Source organism: Doryrhamphus excisus, linkage group LG10 (genome assembly GCF_037039965.1).
Source record: "Doryrhamphus excisus strain RoL-2023G ecotype Guam linkage group LG10, RoL_Dexc_Guam_v1.1, whole genome shotgun sequence".
Classification (NCBI taxonomy): Eukaryota; Metazoa; Chordata; class Actinopteri; order Syngnathiformes; family Syngnathidae; genus Doryrhamphus; species Doryrhamphus excisus.
In genome coordinates, this window is record NC_136366.1 from 6,388,563 (window position 1) to 6,409,298 (window position 20,736).

Sequence of the window (20,736 nt, forward strand, 5' to 3'; positions counted from 1 at the left end):
TGCAGCCATGGACTCTTCGTCCCTAGTGTGGACATTAAGAAACAAATGTACCAACAGACTTAAATATTATGGCATATGTATCGGGACAATAATATTTTTAGACCAATGTCTCCAAAATGTCAAGAAACTGTACTGTAAAAGTAAATTTACAACGTATTTATGTTCATATTTTGGTGTGTCTGGAACGGATCCATTGCACGTACATTATGTCCTATGGAGAACATGTGTATGTTTCGGTTTTCTTAGGACTTTTTGGACTGAATAAATAACAAAAACTGAGGTATGTCCATCTATCTATTTTCTATGCCGCTGATCCTCACTAAGGTGGATGTATGCTGGAGCCTATCCCAGCCAACTAATGGCGAGAGACGGGGTCCACCCTGTACTGGTGGCCAGCCAATCACAGGGCACATATAGACAAACAACCATTCACACTCACATTCATACCTATGGACAATTTGGAGTCGCCAATCAAGCTAGCATATTTTTGGAATGTGGGGAGGAAGAGAAAAGCCACACACGCACGGGGGAGAACATGCAAACTCCACACAGTCTTCCCATCACCCGAGTGTGTGGCCAACATGTTAACCACTCGTCCACCGTGCGGCCCAACTGAAGGACTTCTTTACATGAATCAGCTGACAAACTGCCAAGGCAACAACATGTTGCCTTCAGGGTTTAGCTTGTTGGCGGTAAAAATAAAATTACAGTCATCCCTCGTTTATGGCAGTTAATTGGCTCCAAACCCGACTGCCATAAGCAAATTCCTTCTTTATAAATGCAATATTTTCATAGTTAGATCAGAAAACCTGCTTAAGACTAAATAAATATGTTTTGTAAGCAATGTTAGAGCCCTCGAGGCATGAAATAGCATTTATTCCTATAGTCACGTTTACACTTGTATGACCCAAGGTAGTTGACGTAATAGAAATAAATAGACCTGATGTACACTCACACAGACAACACATATTAAGTGAACATTCACGCAGGAGCTGCTGTCAGCCACAACTCACACCTGCTAATGATGCTAACACCCTGCAACTACTAGCTACATATCAAATCCTGTAGATGCTTTATGTGAGCATTTTTGGTCATTTAGCCACTTTTATGATTGAAAATGCTTCATTTGGGATGTGGAATTTGCTTTATGCATATCTTTTGACCCATAATAGTTCGTACTCAGCCCCAAAACAGGGATGATTTATCGATTTTTGAAAAACCGTGATAGAGGAAAGGCGCAATGTTGGAACCGTAACATGGCGAGGGACTACTGGACTTGGAAGTCTTGACATTATCATTCCTGTAAAGAGGAATGCTCCAATTCCTAATAGCATTGATGCTAAAGGGCAGATGCTAAGCTAGCGGTGCCATGTTCCATGTTCCATATTCCTACTTCTCTCGCTGATAACCTGTTTACCTTTCTTTTTTTTTCTTTCTTTCTTTTTTTTCAACGCCAGCCGGCTGCTCCGCGCTTCACAGCTGTTGGTTGCAGCGTGGAAGATGTTACCCTCCATCCAATTCCCCAGGGAAGAGCTGCCATTCTGGATGATGGAGAGGTAAACAACAGGTGTCATATAGGGGACTGTCAAAGAGGGGGGGGGGGGGGGGGGGCAGGGCAAAATAGCATGTAGCATATTGGGTAACCCAACAAGCAAGTTGGAGCATTGTTTATTCTGACAGAGTGAAGGCCTGCTTGGGGCCCACTGGACATAACAATCATTAGCGTTGCTACTTATTTCACTTCCTGTATTTACATGTTGGTACAGTATAAGGAACGCCGCGCCGAGCTTTGACGTTAAAGTTGTGCATGAACGCTAACTGGCGCTGTCATTGAACAAATAAAGGAGTGAACGCTACACATCCCAGTGGAACACAGCTGCGACAAGAATGTATTATCGGAAACGGATGCATCATTTTATTGTACACACACAAGTCGTCGCGCCATTAATAGTTATGTGATTGATTTTATGTGGATGTATATTGATTTTCATGAAATGTTCACATTTTCCGTATGAGAACATCACCAAGGACCACATGAAAAAGGTGACATCAGTAGTACTATGACCGTTTTACTAACTCCGTTTTACTAACTCCTTATTTATAAAATCCCAAATACTTCAACTTGCTGATATAGTTCATCTTCAAACAGCTAAAATAATGCATAAGGCTAAAAATAACCAATTACCTAAAAATGTCATCCAATACTTAATACTATACAAGAGAGAAGAAATATGATTGAACTGTATTATGGAAAGCAGGAAGTGAACAAATGAAACAGTTACTAATTGTAAAAGTAAACTGTATTATGGAAAGCAGGAAGTGAACAAATGTAACAGTTACTGATTGTAAAAGTACCAGATGGAGGGGTAGGATTTAATAAGCTTTGCTTCTTCCTACTCCTTTTGGACATGTGGAACTGTGAACTGATTATGTGATGCATTCAATTGTAATCTGATGCATGTTCAAATGAAATTAAACCATTACCATTAACATATATATATTATATAATACTATACACTTTCAGATAGTGGAGTGAAATGAGAACATCTCCCCGCCTCAGATAGAATGTGAACTTCGGTATGTGACAAAAATAAAATAAAAAATTTAAGTTTTATATTAGGAAAGCAGGAAGTGAACAAATGTAACAGTTGTATGGTCATATCACCTCGTACTTCGGTACGTGATAAAAATAAAATAAATAAATAAAAACATTTTTTAAAAATTATTTGAAAAAAACTTAAACTATATTAGGAAAGCAGGAAGTGAACAAATGTAACAGTTACTGATTGTAAAAGTACCAGATGGAGGGGTAGGATTTAATAAGCTTTGCTTCTTCCAACTCCTTTTGGACATGTGGAACTGTGAACTGATTATGTGATGCATTCAATTGTAATCTGATGCATGTTCAAATGAAATAAAACCATTACCATTACTATGTCGCCCCTGTGTTATCATACAGTGCCTTATGCTCATCTAAAAGCATGCATTTCCAATTTTAGCCATGAATATGTGTAAACAAAATTGGTTTCTCAATCGGTTTCTTCTATGGTTTCCATAGCGTACTCTTTTAAAGCGTTCTCAAGAGTATCCAGACCCAGCCCTGTTGAGGTTGAGAAGGGCCTTCACCACCACAAAGAGCCACTTTTGGTGCCTAAACGCCTCTAATCCCACCTTGGGGGCCTGGAACAGCTCGAGTTATCGCTCTCTCTCTACGGACTGTAGGACAAAAGATAAAAAAAATCAGGTGGTAACTGGAGCTTCTGACCTGTATGGTGCTGGATAGCATGCCGACGGTGTGGACGGCCTAGATTCTGTTCCTCGGACCGGGTAAGGAGGTGTCCCGTATCAGATGGTCTGGTTACTTGTGGTGGGAAAGTGGGAGAAACACACACAAGTCAAAATAGTAAAATATATTTGGAAACGCTCGGCTAGTGGCTTCACTACCTTCATTCTTCTCTTGCCATCGTTCTTGGCATTTTAGGAGCATCCTCATAACCGCCGTCGTGTCGTGAGTCATGCTATACTTTCCTCCGGGAAGGTCAGGATAAGGTGACCGTGGAGGATGTTCTGGGATAAAGTGACACAAAGCAGCAGGTGTGGGGGGAAAAAAAAAGTCAGGCTATTCTCTGCCTTCACAACGCTGGCATTTCCCAAGGCAGCCATCAGTAGCTTGGATTTCTAGCCTCCTGTGTCACCTCCGAGGTGAACACCATGTGTGTGTGTGTGTGTGTGTGTGAGAGGAAGTACACATCTGTTTGTGTGTGAACTCAGGTTAGCATCACACTCACTGGTAACAGGAACGCTCCATACAGCTATTGTAGAAATGGTGAAGGTTCATTCATTCATTCATTTTCTACTGCTTTTTCCTCACGAGAGTCGCGAGGGGTGCTGGAGCCTATCCCAGCTGTCTTTGAGAGGCGGGGGTACACCCTGGACTGGTCGCCAGCCAATCACAGGGCACATATAGACAAACAACCATTCACACTCACATTCATACCTATGGACAATTTGGAGTGGCCAATTAACCTAGCATGTTTTTGGAATGTGGGAGGAAACCGGAGTACCCGGAGAAAACCCACGCATGCACGGGGAGAACATGCAAACTCCACACAGAGATGGCCGAGGGTGGAATTGAACACTGTGAAAAGACATTAATACACTTTTACACTTTTACGGAGTGTCTATTCACTTTGAAATACCACAATTTATTAATTATTAATTATTATTTTTTCTGTTGGAACTTGTGATGGCCAAAGTGGTGAAATGTACGTTTCAAACCAAAGATTTTCAGGAAATGCAAGGTCTAACGAACGTCTTTGAAAACAACGTGCACAAGGTCACACGAGACCTCGCTTCGGTGAGCAATCACAGGGCTATTATTTTTGCTTTTTCTTTGGATTTTTTGGCTAGGAGTGAAGAAATCAATATGAAGTAAGCATATACATCTATTCCCATTCAAAGTATTCTTTGTGGATTTGCATGTCTTCAAGTGTGTCGCTTCTTTTTACACTTGTATTACATGTCAATACTGTTTTGTTTTTACCAGTAACAGTGTTAACTTTTTTTGTAGCCTTGTAAAACATGTTTAAATACTGGGAGTATTTGGTCTGTCACACGTGTACGTAGTTAGCGCAGTCAACGCATATTCCGATATTTCATGTATCCTTCACACCTGAGGAACGCCCCCATTCATTCATAAGGGGAAGATATGGGAACATCCATTTGGTTGGAATCCATAAAAGCAGCAGGACTTTGTCACAATCCTTCATCCTCAACTTCCTATTGTTTCCCTCCTCTTCAGTTGCACTGCTTTGTTTACATCTCCTCTTGCACAAGTCAATGTAAGTCAATGTAAGCAAAGAGCATGATCTGGCATAAAAAGCCCTAAAACAGGGGTCTCAAACACGCGGCCCGCGGGCCAAATGTGGCCCGCAGGACACTAGTTTGAGGCCCCCGCCTTGATATGAAAGTTTAATGTTAGTGCGGCCCGCGCAAGTTTGATATGGATGCTGTATGGTATCATGTACCCAGAAAAAATTATTACGTTTGATTAATGTTCATGTTAAAGGTTAAATAACTGTTAATAGTTATCCTCCCTATCCGTGTGGAAGTGGTACGTTTTTGGCTATTTAAGTTCAAAGAAAATAACTTGAAGGCTACCGTTTAGGTCACTAGCTCTCTAGTTTGCGAGTTAGCATGTGTCTCAAGACCCTGCAGTTGCGCAATATGTTGTAAATAAAAAGAGTATAAATGTGACTATAGTCGTGTTTTGTCATGTCTACCCATAATTTGTCTACCTACCCATATGTGGTTTCTTAAGTTTTTATTATTTGCCGTTTTATTATTATTATTATATTTATTTATTACTGATTGATTGATTTTCTTTATTCTTGATTTGTTTATTTTTCATCTTATTTTATGCAGAAAAATAAAAATTAAGATATTTGAGAACAGTGGAATGTTTTATCAGAGCTTTTATTGTAGAGAATCGGAACCAAAGCACTGAAAAAGTTTGCATATTTTTCTGTTTTTAATAAATGCGTTTTTTTTTTTTTTTTGGAAAACCTGATGCGGCCCAGCCTTGCCCAGACCCTAGCTCCAGTGGCCCCCAGGTAAATTGAGTTTGAGACCCCTGTCCCTAAAGATGCTTATGCCAGCACACGCTGCAGTGCACCGCGTGGAGAAGTTGGATGCAAAAACATCTGTTTCTCGATGACGCACATTTTTTTATGTGTTGGACAACATTTGAGGTCCAGGGCGGACATGTTGCATGGAAAACTGACAAAGGGAGTCATCTTTCTTGTCTCCGGTCCAGTACACACCCTTTAGGAAAGACCTTTAAGCGTAATGGACTTGATGTAAAGCACGCCGTCGTGTGTTTGCATACACAAAAACACGTGTGACTCAACTTGTCGTCAGCGTGGCGTCAAGCCCGGTAATTCCACATCGCCTTCATTTCGATCTGGTGCCAAAGGGACGACTCCCAATGCCCCGAATAAGCTCTGAGTCAGCAGCACATTGTGTGCCACAGGACTTTGTGGCCACAACATTAGGTACATAATGAGATCCGATGGATGAGCGCTAATGAAGATAACGACGCCCAGCCTGCTCAGACGCCGACTACGCTCAGCAAGCTGTAAATCCACATTCGGAGTATTTGGAAAAGTACTTTAGATGTAAATATACTGTAGGCCCAAAATGGTGTTGGGATTGACGGTTGTATAGATCAAAACTGAAAATCACAGCACATTGAACGCACCAGCCGGAAGACGGAACAACTCTTGCTAGCAATCATCAACAGAAGAGCTGTTATTTCCCAACTGGGAAAACTCCATCCATCCATCTTCTATGCTGCTTGTCCTCACTAGGGTGGGGGTAAGCTGGAGCCTATCCCAGGGCACATATAGACAAACACATTCATACCTATGGACAATTTGGGGACAATGAAGCTAACATGTTTTTGGAATGGGGGGGAGCGGAGTACCCGAAGAAAAGCCACGCATTCACAAGGAGAACATGCAAACTCCTGACTGTGTGGCCAGCATTCTATCCGTTGGGCCACCGTGCGGCCCAATGTTCGAACCCATGATGTACAATATGTAACAACATCATGTTGGAGTGCATGAGAAAGTGGAAAGGACCACATGTCATACAAACAAGTATAGCGCACAACGCAGCAGCAACACAACCAATGTTGTAATAGCGGTAGGATGCAAAGTAACCAAGGTAACCAACATTTTGGTATGCTAAGTGGAACACATATACATTTTAAAGCGCATGCAGAGGTGTATAAAGCTGCTGGATGCTACTGTCATCTTGTGGAGTTCCTAAATAAACACATAACCTGAAGCTAGCCAAGACCACAACTGTTCATGTAAATATGCTAAAGCAGACCTGGGGGGTTATTTGTTTTGACTCGCTGACAAGTCAGTGGTCCGATACTGGTGCCAAATCAGGCGACATCATTCCTCCTGCCAGTTATCAATGAAAACCGCCACATCACAATCAAACAAGTGTGAGGTAGGTTGCAGTCACAATGTTGTGTTATGAAGCGATGGCGCATCCAATAACCCGACTCGTCATTTGGTGGCATATTTTTAGTGGCACGTCATGCCGCTCAATGAAGACGAAGAGGGGAAAAAAGAAGCAGATGCTCACTCGGGAGGAGGCGTCATGTCCACGCTTCCTCGTTGATAGGAGCAGCATATGGGACGAGCACGAGACAAACAAAGGACAGAAGAAGCAACAAAAGGGCTGAAAGGGGATTTGGAGATTCGTGCATGAGGCAGGGCGGGGCGGGGATCCACTCGACTTAGCTAGCGCCCCTTTTGCGGCCTGTGTTTAATCACGGTCGCACCGGAGAAAGTCTCTGAGGCTTATCACTTTAATAACACCATATGTTTGTGCTGGATGATTGGACATTTCATCAAGCTAGGAACGAGTCAAGAATCCATTCCTTGCGGTGACGACGCACAGACTGCACACTTCATACTAATTTGGAACATGGCGGCACACAACCATAATGTACGCCACTGGACATGTTCGTGATGCTCGGTCGGGTTTGATTCAAACTGAGAGACCATGAATACACACAACAATACAATAATTGATAACTTGCAAGTGTATGGTTGGACACATTTATAAATAAATATAAATATTAAGATGATAGACCAGTCCAGGGTGTACCCCGCCTCTCGCCCAAAGACAGCTGGGATAGGCTCCAGCACCCCCACGACCCTCGTGAGGAAAAAGCTATAGAAAATGAATGAATGAATTAAGATGATAATAATAATAATAATAATGCGGCACGGCGGTAAAGTGGTTAGCGCGCAGACCTCACAGCTAGGAGACCAGGGTTCAATTCCACCCTGTGCTATCTCTGTGTGGAGTTTGCATGTTCTCCCCGTGCATGTGTGGGTTTTCTCCGGGTACTCCGGTTTCCTCCCACATTCCAAAAACATGCTAGGTTAATTAGCGACTCCAAATTGTCCATAGGTATGAATGTGAGTGTGAATGGTTTGCTGGCCACCAGTCCAGGGTGTACCCCACCTCTCGCCCAAAGACAGCTGGGATAGGCTCCAGCATCCTTGTGATGGAAGGAGGAAAAGCGGTAAAGAATGAATAAATTAATAATATTAATAATACATTTTATTTGTATAGAGTACTTTGTTTCAGAGTACTTAAAGATGCTTTACAGTAGAGAAAAATAAATAAAAATAGAGTTGAGTAAAAACGGAGTAAACAATGCATTAAAATATAATATCCAAACATTAATTCAGAGCTAAAACAAGGCTAAAAGCGGGGCGGGGCGCAGCAGTCAGGTATAAAAAGTTAAACATTAAAAACGGATTTAAACAGGTGGGTTTTGAGTTGTTTTTTGAAGGACGGAAAGTCGGGGCAAGCACGGAGTGAATGGGGCAAAAACTTCCAGAGGGTGGGGGCAGCAATGGCATAATATCTTAATTAATGATACATATTTGTCTAATTACCCATAATGTCCTACTGGAGTATAGCTACCACATAAATAGCGCTTATTTAGAAGAGAATACAGATCAAACTACGCAACAATAACAATAATAATATCCTTAGTAATTATAATAAATAGAGATGGAGAGATTATTGTATCATTTAGGGCGTTCAATCGACATCCTTAAGGCTGAATATATATCCAATATGTATTTATAATAATATATCATCATTTGAATATTCCTATCGTTTGTCTATATGTGCCCTGTGATTGGCTGGCGACCAGTCCAGGGTGTACCCCGCCTCTCGCCCGAAGACAGCTGGGATAGGCTCCAGCACCCCCGCGACCCTCGTGAGGAAAAGCGGTAGAAAATGAATGAATAAATGAATATTCCTATCAAATATTGTGTGTAAAAATACAAGTTTTGTTAGTAAATATGACATAATGTAAATATCCAGAAGTATTATTATTATCCTGTAGTTCTCTCCCGGAAAAGGGACGAATAGGACAATTCCAAAGGCGAGGGCCCCAAAAATACACAATTATTACAAAAATAATAGGAGGAGGGGGTGCTGAGTCTGGGTCACATGCGCGGCTACGCAAACAGGAAAGCAAACAAAAGACGAAGATCAAGGCTTCACATCAAGGTAGCTGCTGTCAAATATCCCTGGGCTACACTTGATGGAAGCGGCTGAGGATCCATTTTTGTTGATTTCAATAGCAGAAGGAAGACACTGTTGTCCTCACCGATGCTTCAACTGGCATACAAACACCGCAGGCGCTTTGGTTACCAGATGGAATATGTATCCAGTTTAAATATTGTTCCTGTTGCTCACGCTGTCGCGTATTAAAGCGTAATGAGGGTCATGTGGTTACGCAGGAAGGAATACGAAGCGAATGCATCTGAACAACGGCAGCGTATCGTACTATTCTGATACTATTATGATACTATTATGATACTATTATGATACCATTATGATGAGACGGTCTGAAGTTATGTTTGTGTTTGGCGTCCAACCAGGATTCATAGTGTCCCCCCCCTCGCTCCCCCAAGGGAAATAACGATCTGCAAGTGTGTCCCAGAGCCATTCGGAATCCATTGGAGCGTATTTCAGATGGAACCGATTGCGCTGAAATTATTGCACCTGAGGAATTTACAAGGCGTAAATCAACGCCGCAGCCTTATTGGACAACTTATTTGACAAACGTCACAATGAATTTTCCTTGCGTCAACACGGCCGCCGTCTGACTGACATTAAATATTCCCGCGGGAGGCGCAACCTTATCTCTTCATCAAAGCTCGACTCGCCGGTGACTTCAGAGGCGTTGTCATGTGACCAATCACAGTTGTCTGCGATGATGTGGTTCATCACGTCAGCTGGTTTAAGTGAATCCGCTGTTTATTCATTCATTTTCTATCCTCATGAGGTGCTGGAGCCTATCCCAGCTGTCTTCAGGCGAGAGGCTGGGTACACCCTGGACTGGTGGCCAGCCAATCACAGGGCACATATAGACAAACAACCATTCACACTCACATTCATACCTATGGACAATTTGGAGTCGCCAATTAACCTAATATGTTTTTTTATTTTTTTTGGAATGTGGAAGGGAAACCGGAGTACTCGGAGAAAACCCACACATGCAAACTCCACACAGAGATGGCCGAAGGTGGGATTGAACCCTGGCCTAGCTGTGAGGTCTGTGCGCTAACCACTCAACCGCTGTGCAGCCCTTTCATTCATTTAATGTAATTCTATTTTTAGTTGCTATATACTGCTATATGCAGTAGTATTAGTATTAAATAGTAGTATTATTATTAGTAGCATTCATTCATTCATTTTCTACCGCTTTTCCTCACGAGGGTCACGGGGGGTGCTGGAGCCTATCCCAGCTGTCTTCAGGCGAGAGGCTGGGTACACCCTGGACTGGTGGCCAGCCAATCACAGGGCACATATAGACAAACAACCATTCACACTCACATTCATACCTATGGACAATTTGGAGTGGCCAACCTAGCATGTTTTTGGAACATGCTAGGTTCCAAAAACCCGGAGTACCCGGAGAAAAACCCACGCATGCACGGGGAGAACATGCAAACTCCACACAGAGATGGCCGAAGGTGGGATTGAACTCGGGTCTCCTAGCTGTGAGGTCTGCACGCTAACCACTCAACCACCGTGCAGCCCTACATCCGCTGTTTAGCGTTTACCTTTTTAATCTTTAAGTAAAAGTTGAATTACCTATACTGTGTGAAAGCATATCTCGTAGGCTAGGCTAGGCTAGGCTACCTCATGAGGCTGAAAAAACCCTAAAAATATCTGTGATTGCCCTGTGATTGGCTGGCCACCAGTCCAGGGTGTACCCCGCCTCTCGCCCAAAGACAGCTGGGATAGGCTCCAGCACCCCTGCGACCCTCGTGAGGAAAAAGCGGTAGAAAATGAATGAATGAGTTTGCGTTCAGTTGTGTTGTCATTGAGTAATATTTACATTAGCTTGATGATCTTCGCAAATAAGAAATCAGGAAGGGGGCTTCACTTCCGCTTCAGACCACACAGCATCTCCGACAGCAGGGATATTTTGCTTAGCTCAGTGGGCTCCGCCCCGATGAGAAGTCAAAGTAAAAACGTACGTAAGTCGTAGACCACAGATTAAGATGTTTTCCTTCAAAAAGTAGAGTTCTCGCTCCATACAGAAACGTGGTGGATCATGACCTGGTATGCGCGGGGAATGAAACCCGGGTCACCAGAGTTTAAGGCCGCCCTGGTTACCACCGCCCCCTCTAACCACAACACCCTCGCTTTCCACCATGTTGGTTCAGGGCGAAAAACCACCGGCTGCTTCCTTCCTGGATAATCCTGCTGCTGCGGCGGGGAGGAAAACACCTCTGTCCCTAAAATGCCTTGGAGAACTTGGGGTGTTTAAACGCAAAGTGCAAAGAGAATATTCTTGGATGAAGCACGCTTTCCCCAAATGTTTCGTCTTCCAGTCGGAAGCCGAGTACCTGATTGCGTAGGTGAGGCTGTTTAAGGATCAGACCTTCATCATCGCCGGTATTTGGCACATTAAAGTATCGTATTTCTGCACTTTGCATTCATCCAACTGCTGAAACATGCTAGGAAAAAGACTTGTAAGAGTTAGCAGATGTAAATAAGGGAAGCTGACAGAGAAAACACGCAAGACAAAGAAGTCTTTTCATGTCGCTCGAAGCCGAGCCTCAGTATAAACAGCGACGTGTATGAAAGCTCATCAGAGTTTTATTAGTGTTGCCTTTGCCCGCACACCTGGTTTCCATTTGGGAGAGCAGGGTCAAGGGTCATCGTACGTCTTAATCAGCCGATAATATGTGTCAGCATGAACTCTCACCTACGTCGTCTTCGGCTCGAGGCTGGAGTGGCGGGCGACTCGATCCCCCGCGATCGCATGAGATAACCGCCTTATTCATATCCATAAAGATGTGCTCACGATAACCTCACTTCAGGCGCGTCTGGCGGCGTTCCAACTAAAAACACATGAGCTTACAAATGCATGCTGGGAGATAACGATGACATATCCCATCAGATATGTAGGGAGATTTACCCGCACATTCCAGCACAATTAGCATATCACGCTCGAATCCTCATCATTGATTTAGCTGAAGTTGGCACTGCTTCGTTTTCAGGAAAACCTAGAAAACGACCGAAAACCGACCAAAAACCTCACGTTTTTTTGGGGGGTGGCGACAGCTTACATGTTTCGTTAAGATTTGTATTCAGTCAGCATCTTACTAGAAATTCCAGATTACACTCATCCCTCGTTAATTGTGGTTAACAAGCTAATTACCGCCCAGTAGGATTCAACATTTAGAAAACTCTTTCTGATTTTCTAAATGTATTTATATGCATATGGACATTATTAGAGCCCTGTAGACAGGAAATAACAACCCTATAGTCATCCTGTACGCTCCTATTATTACACATTCCTACGAGATTACTGCAGGGACACAAGAGATGGCCAGAGATGGCTAGAGGCGGGGTACACACTAGACTGGACTGGACAGCCAATCACAGGGCACATATAGACAAACAACCATTCACACTCACATTCATACCTATGGACAATTTGGAGTGGCCAATTAACCTAGCATGTTTTTGGAATGTGGGAGGAAACCGGAGTACCCGGAGAAAACCGACGTATGCACGGGGAGAACATGCAAACTCCACACAGAGATGGCCGAGGGTGGAATTGAACCCTGGTCTCCTAGCTGTGAGGTCTGCACGCTAACCACTCGTCTGCCGTGCCGCGAATATTCATTCATTCATTTTCTATCGCTTTTCTTCACGAGGGTCGCGAGGGTGCTGGAGCCAATCCCAGCTGTCTTCAGGCACCCTGGACTGGTGGCCAGCCAATCACAGGGCACATATAGACAAACAACCATTCACACTCACATTCATACCTATGGACAATTTGGAGTCGCTAATTAACCTAGCATGTTTTTTTGGAATGTGGGAGGAAACCGGAGTACCCGGAGAAAACCCGGGGAGAACATGCAAACTCCACACAGAGATGGAATTGAACCCTGGTCTCCTAGCTGTGAGGTCGGCACGCTAACCACTCGCCCACCGTGCAGCCGTATTTGTAATGTATATTTCTAAATGTGATTTTTGAAACACCACCAAGCTTCTCCAAATGAAAGTGTGACCTGCGTACATTTCAAATCTGGAGACAAACCACAATAAATCCACGGCATCCCACGGGATACAATCAAATTTCTCAGCTGTAAAAGAAAAACTTGTGGGGCCCGAGCAAAGGTGACAACCTGGGAAGGGAGACGTCCAACAGGACCGCGTCCCCCACCAGCACCCCCAGGACGTGTGTGTGTGTGTTCAGTAAATGCGATTAGGGGTCAATGGCGGAGGAACATTTTGACACATGTCTTGTATTTGGAGGGAGATATGGGCGACATTCGATCTGCTGCCGGCGCTAAAGAGTCCAGATGGCGCCTTCGGGGGTTCTGGTTAGCGTTCGCATGTGATGGTTCCGTTCTATGCGGTACGTGTCGCGGTGTGTGCCTTTGGTGGGTTCGTTTTCGGAAAGGCTTTGGGAGGCCTTCCCCAGCGTCACGCATTTGTGGTGAGAACGAGCACACTTACAAGAATGACGTGACCTCGCGTCGCCTCATTGCGTATGTTCCGCGGGGGTTTCCTACGTCAACGAGGCAGCTCTGGAACCACTAATGTAACATCTTTGTTTTGGTAAACACTCCTCTAGAAACCGCTGCGATCAGAATGCAGCTCGCCGGGTCGCTGCCAAAATTAATACGCGGTTAACGACACGCTTTGGCCGCTCGCCCCGCTGCTATTGATCCAATGTGGATTCTTCCAGGCCACTTTATTGCTCTAATGTGAAACATCCATCACTGAGAATTTCTGCTGTCCAAACTCAGCTGAAAATGCAGGATTTCCCCTTCGACAGCCACAAGGAACTGCATACTTCAGATCATCGGATTTGCATCGGACTGACACGCTTGTGCAAAGAAGACTGAGCGCTAAACTGGGTGAAAAGTCACGGGCAAAAGAAAAACAAGTACAAAACCGGGCCAGAAAATAGTCAGGAATCAGCCAACCTGCCAGAAAGTGTCCAAGGCGGTTTACGTGTCATACGTCAAATGGCGAAGTACAGAATGGAGGGTATTCCTGCTCTATTCCATGTTAGCGACAACATCTGGAGGAGATTTCCAGAGAATAGCGGCCTGATCTCGACAGTCAGCCGCATGGCGGCGGGGGCAAACCCCCCTAAAAACCCAGCAGCTAATTAAGAGTCGGGATGCTGTCACCGGCTTTCAGATTACGTGTTGCTCCAAAGCGCCGCTTTGCATCCGTCAGAGTCTGTCAAGACCGTCCCCGGGATGAGCGCCAATCGTGTAGCAAACGCTTGCGGTCATTTCCAGGCTCCACAAATGCCGCAAAGGCTGGTGATGAGCTCTGATAAACAGCTGCTTTGGATGAGAGCCGCGCTTTTTGGAGAACGCGGTCACCGTTTAGACCCGAGCCACTTGACAAACAGTGAAAGGGATTCTAGCCCACTTAGCAGTGGTTTCATTCCATTTGTTTTGGGAGCATTTTTTAGCACTACAAAAAAAGCTGCAGGCTGTATTTTTCATTTTTTTTTTCATGGTTTGGTTGGTCCTGCAACTTATACTCCGAAGTGACTGATATACGGTTTTTCCACACCCATGAGGGGGCGCTCTAGGCTAGTACCTGCTGCTCCTGTTGTTATTAAGTTCGTACTATAACCTGCCTGCTGCATGGTGGTCGAGTGGTTAGTGCGCAGACGTCACAGCTAGAAGACCTGAGTTCAATTCCACTAACATCTAAAAAAGAGGCAGCTAAGATTGCACGTAACGGGACGCGTCTATTAAGCCATGAAATCTTATGTCTGCAGTGACATTGTTATTATTATTGTTATTAACATTGTTAAACCTGCACGGCGGAAAAGAGTGGTTAGCGCGCAGGCCACACAGCTAGGAGACCCGAGTTCGATTCCACACTGGGTCATCTCTATGTGGAGTTTGCATGTTCTCCTCGTGCATGCGTGGGTTTTCTCCGGGTACTCCGGTTTCCTCCCACATTCCAAAAACATGCTAGGTTAATTGGCCACTCCAAATTGTCCATAGGTATGAATGTGAGTGTGAATGGTTGTTTGTCTATATGTGCCCTCTGATTGGCTGGCCACCAGTCCAAAGACAGCTGGGATAGGCTCCAGCACCCCCCGCGACCCTCGTGAGGATAAGCGGTAGAAAATGAATGAATGAATGTATAACCTGCCTTTCAAGATTAAATGTCTATTCCTGGTCTCTGATTTCATAAAAGACAATTTGTTCCATTTTTCATCTCTTAGCGGCTGTCGGATTCCGAAAAAAAAGGCCAATGCCGCTATGGGTCAAAATGTCGAATATCTGCAGCGATAATTGTAGTTAGCAAAGAACGACAGAGTCAACCGGTTACGATGTCAGAGCTGGGGGGCAGAGACGTCCCGTAAACCAAAACAACCCTACCCAAGGTTCCACTGTGCCTACATTCTGTACATTGTTGAAAAGGGTTCTAAGTCATTTTGTTATCGTTTTGGGAGGGGCCAGATGACTTTAGGGGAGGTGCGGCAGCTCGAAAAAAATAAATACAGCATCTTTCTCAACTTGCTATGTGTCAAAACCAAATGAATCATTTTTTAGTTTCTATGGTGAAATAGTAAACAAAGTCTGGGCTGAGCAGAAAAGCAGAAAATCATTTCTGTTATTAAATGACCATTAATATACAGTTTTTAAAAGTCACCCCAAAAGTCGTGTTAAAGCCAAGTTCTGCCATGAAGCTAAGAGTGTACGCTATAATCGGGGGAGCACAGATGTCATGCAAGTGCGCATAAGAATGCAAAAATAACTTCAAACTGGAATTATTATTTTTCTAAAGGCACCAACCAGGAACCAGCTTGGATATTATTAGAGTAGGTGTACAAGTCGGAATTTTTCAACTGTCTCTCAGTCAATTCTCCATTTGGCAACGACATCCCAGTCACGGCGCTCTGCTGACCATCTAGTCACCCGTCTCTGACCAGTTGCTCTCCCGTTCACCCCCCCCCTCTTACCCCCGTTTAAAACTCAATCTAATTCAATAATAACTTTGTGTTGGAAATAGTGAGCAGCACAATGTGAATCTGTCCAGAGAGTACACTACAAATATAAACAAGTCAAAGTGGCCAAAGAAAGCCACGCTCATATTGTTTGAATTAGTGTAATTGCGGCTTTTGGCCTCCAATCTTTGGCCACACACACACACACACGCATACACACACACACACACACTAACCTAAACTTAACAGCAATAACACATCACCAACAAATGTCCCCACGAGGTACCCAATCCCTGCGTCCCCGTCATCAAATCCGTCCCCACGAGATGATAAATGCCTGAACGCACACACACTGACATGTGTAAAGAAATCATTAAAATGCAGCTGCCTCGTTTCCGCCATTGCCAAAGGATGCTGATGATGAAGCTGCGCTGGATGCCGCTGGTCCCCTGATGACATCACGGGCTGATGTCATGCGGTCGGGTGTGGTGACTTGACAAGCAGCTGAGAAGGGGAATGTTTTTAAAATTGTGCGTGTGTGTGTGTGTGCACATGTCAGGGCAGGGCGTAAGTATGCGAGAGTCCTCTGAGGTTTTCTGCAGTCAGTCAGATATTTTGGATGGACATTGGCTGTTATGTTTGGGAGGAAAAGATTGAGGAAGTACGAGGGAAAACTGGACGAGGTAAAAGCGTTGCGTTGCTCACAGCTCCATCTGCCACAGCGCTAGCAACAATAGCCCTAGCTAAGAATTCTGGAAAGCATGTGGAAATGATTGTTGATGAAAACAGAGTGCAATATTTGTCTGCCACCAGCGGAGGCACTATTGTAATTTATATACTGTACCGGTGCCTCAACCTTGGTTGCACGGCGGTCGAGTGGTTAGCGTGCAGACCTCACAGCTAGGTTCAATTCCACCCTCGGCCATCTCTGTGTGGAGTTTGCATGTTCTCCCTGTGCATGTGTGGGTTTTCTCCGGGTACTCCGGGTATTACAAATTTCCCCACTGAGGGACGAATAAAGGCATATCTCTTACTCCGGTTTCCTCCCACATTCCAAAAACATGCTAGGTTAATTGGCGACTCCAAATTGTCCATAGGTATGAATGTGAGTGTGAATGGTTGTTTGTCTATATGTGCCCTGTGATTGGCTGGCCACCAGTCCTGGGTGTACCCCGCCTTTCGCCCGAAGACAGCTGGGATAGGCTCCAGCAACCCCCGCGACCCTTGTGAGGAAAAAGCGGTAGAAAATGAATGAATGAATGAATAATAATATTTTGTGTATTTACATTTTGCATGAACCTTTATTAGTAGTAGTACACATTCTTATGTATTCATGTCTTTTACACTTCCTTCAACGTTCACCGTGTTCAATTCCACCCTCGGCCATCTCTGTGTGGAGTTTGCATGTTCTCCCCGTGCATGCGTGGGTTTTCTCCGGGTACTCCGGTTTCCTCCCACATTCCAAAAACATGCTAGGTTAATTTGGCGACTCCAAATTGTCCATAGGTATGAATGTGAGTGTGAATGGTTGTTTGTCTATATGTGCCCTGTGATTGGCTGGCCACCAGTCCAGGGTGTACCCCGCCTCTCCCCCGAAAACAGCTGGGATAGGCTCCAGCAACCCCCGCGACCCTCGTGAGGAAAAAGCGGTAGAAAATGAATGAATGAATGAATGAATAATAATATATAATCGATCCTCTTTCTGAAATAGTCAAATCCCTCACAGCTACAATGCTAACACGTCAATGCTAAGGAAGTGTTTTTTAGTTTCCCTCATCTGTCAGTGACTCCAGATGAGATGTTATCAATGAAGGCGTACAAACAGAGCGGTTGCGTGCGTGCTGTTGTATTCCTGTGTTTAAATGGCTCCCAATAAAAAGCCAGCATTTGTAACACACAAAGGTTGAAGGTCTAACGCTCTTGCTTCGAGGCATCTAGGTCAACGGAAACTTCAGCGCCACCTCCAGTTGATGAATCAGCAAAAAGGAAATACTGTACAGGGACGGCGGTTTGATGATGATGATGAGCGGGATATAGAACTCGCAAACTTATCCCCCCCCTCCAGCTGTCCCGGTGCTCGGTCTTGGACTTTGCTTGGCAGTAAATTGCAGCACAAACCTCCCACGCAGTCCACCGGCGATATGAGCATATCAGCAAGGAATTGTGGCTGTGCGAAAGTGGGATGTTGTCCCAACAATGACAAGAGACACGCTCCATGACGTTAGAGGGGGAGGGACGAAGGGAGATGGTGGACGTGTGGAGTCACAGGAGAAGAATGGGGAAACAAACACACATCATGGAGGCGAGAGAATCGTCGTCATTTGATGACTGCAGGCATTCATCTCGAGCAGAAAGCAACATGATTTGACCTTTGACCCTTGGAATCATCCTCACCCTGGTGGGTGAAGCGGGTCGATCCAACAATGCCACCCATGCTACAGAGAAGTACTTCATCCTGAACCGAATTGGAAAGTGGCTCAGCTGGAATCCCAGTAAAAGATTCCAGGAGCTGGGATGTTTGCGTACAACTTCTCTGAAACGACCAAGATCCAAAAGAGCCTCCTATGCGAACAGGTTCAGCTGTTACATAATTTGATTTTCTTTTCCCCCTACAATGACGCAATTTCAAACATGGCCCCCGCAAGCCCCAGAGGTTAACTTTATAGACGTATAATTTACTTTTATAAGCCCAGCTTTAGGAGTTGAGCGCCAAAGAAAGAAAAATAACCGCCAATATTGGCGCGCAGCAACGCGGCGCTAGAACAACGCTGCACAGCAGAATGATAAAAGCTGGAAGGAGAAAGTCCCGCCGATGTGCGTCTGAGCAGATTAGGACTTGTGTGCTTTGTGAAACCCGAAGCACGCCGTGAGAAACAGAGAAAGGGATCTGCTGATACGGTTTGGAAGGCGATGCTGTTGTTTTTGGAACGATGACTGGGAGGAAATGCACCTCGGTGGATGGCCGGGAATGTGGGCGACAGGGATGAATGTCTATCGGAAAGTACAGTTGTGAAGAGCGGGGTAATGGGTTCTGGATCTAACACAGACCGGCTTCCCAGCATGCTCTGCAGCACTTGTTTTGTAAAAAGCTGCTCAATGTACATGTTTATTTTTTTCATTCATTCATTTATTCATTCATTTTCTACCGCTTATCCTCATGAGGGTGCTGGAGCCTATCCCAACTGTCTTTGGGCGAGAGGCGGGGTACACCCTGGACTGGTCACCAGCCAATCACAGGGCACATATAGACAAACAACCATTCACACTCACATTCATACCTATGTTTTTGGAATGGGGGAGGAAAACCGGAGAAAACCCACGCATGCACGGGGAGAACATGCAAACTCCACACAGAGATGGCAGAGGATGGAATTGAACCGTGGTCTCCTTGCTGTGAGGTCTGCGCACTAACCACTCGACCGCCGTGCCGCCTAGTAGTATTATTATAGTATTATCATTACAGCAGATGAAGTGTATTTTTTTTGGTTCTTCCGGAGTGGCTCCTAAAGTATGACTGCTTGGGCGATACTGTACGCCTGTCAAAGTGGACATTTGCAGCCCAGGCATCAGACCAAGTCATCTGTTATTATGAGCGCATTTTCATGACACCATTGACCACGAGTGCCAAAGTCATTTCAGTGTGGATAGTAAGCGGCGAGTTGGGCACCGTGAGGTGAGCTCAGACAAACGTCTACAAAAACATCTGAAGGTCAAACACCCAAGTGAAGAAAGGGCTACCCAAATATCTATTTAAGACTAAGGAGGCGGGGCCGGCGGTGGGGGGAGGGGTTTTCACGGTTCCAGTGTGTGTCTCCATCAAACTCTTACCCCGACTAGGCGAGGCAGTGCGGGTTGCCGACGTTGGGACTTCGCCAGACGCTAATTAATTCACACGCTTTGCCAGCCTCATGTCAGCCTTTTTTTGGCAGCGACCCAGCATCCCACCGTGGGTGGATGGATTATGTGCCGTCTGGCGTCCGCTGCCCCCATCGCGTCCTGAAGAAGGAAAAAGGAAGGAGGGGGTGAGGAAAGTTAGCATTCATACGCCATGACTACTACGAAGCCATGTTGTGCATGTACGGTATGCAATATGGCCGCGTGTCCCTACCCTGGTCAGATTCCTGTCTTTTTACGGCAAGACACACAAGACGTGCTTTCAAAATAAAAGTGCAAGAAATACGGGAGCAGGAGGCCGATCATGGCAACGGATAAAGGGTTCGACCTTCTGGAAGGAATGACCATAAATTCTGGTGTATAAGAGAAAAAAAAACAGTCTGCAGCGGTGTATAAAAAGCACGTGTTCACATAATAAGATGGCCGTTACGACCAGGAAGCTCTTTATTTGACACGAGCCAATCATGACCCTTGAAATAACTCACAGCATAGTGGGAAAACTTCATTTCAAACTTGTATTGGTACATGTTTGTATATTTTTGAGGTGGAACTTATGAGTGTTAAGTTGCTGTGTGACGAGTTTAGTGTTGTTAGTAAAGTGTTCCTAATCAGACTCGCGAGTGGAATGCAACTTTGTTTCTCTTAGTCACCATCGCCTTCCTCAATGTGCTTCACAAAACCCCGCTGTAACTTTCGGGGAATTTTTTCCAATAACCCGGAAATTTGGTACACATTTCTAGGGTACAAACAAGCGCATGCGTGTCAAATTTAAG

At 44.8% G+C, this 20,736-nt stretch overlaps 1 long non-coding RNA gene across 2 annotated transcripts; it reads right to left on the bottom strand.

Annotated features, from left to right (window-relative positions):
* Window positions 1-1,066: 1,066 nt before the first annotated feature.
* Window positions 1,067-20,058, bottom strand: LOC131104513 (uncharacterized). Of its 2 annotated transcripts, none has more exons than XR_009119795.2 (4): window positions 19,898-20,058; window positions 3,445-3,567; window positions 3,266-3,361; window positions 1,067-1,541 (listed from the first exon to the last, which is right to left on the bottom strand). It is a non-coding gene; the product is annotated as an uncharacterized LOC131104513 (long non-coding RNA). The 2 variants fall into 2 exon arrangements; XR_013629327.1 differs by lacking the exon at window positions 19,898-20,058 and adding an exon at window positions 6,895-6,998.
* Window positions 20,059-20,736: the final 678 nt, after the last annotated feature.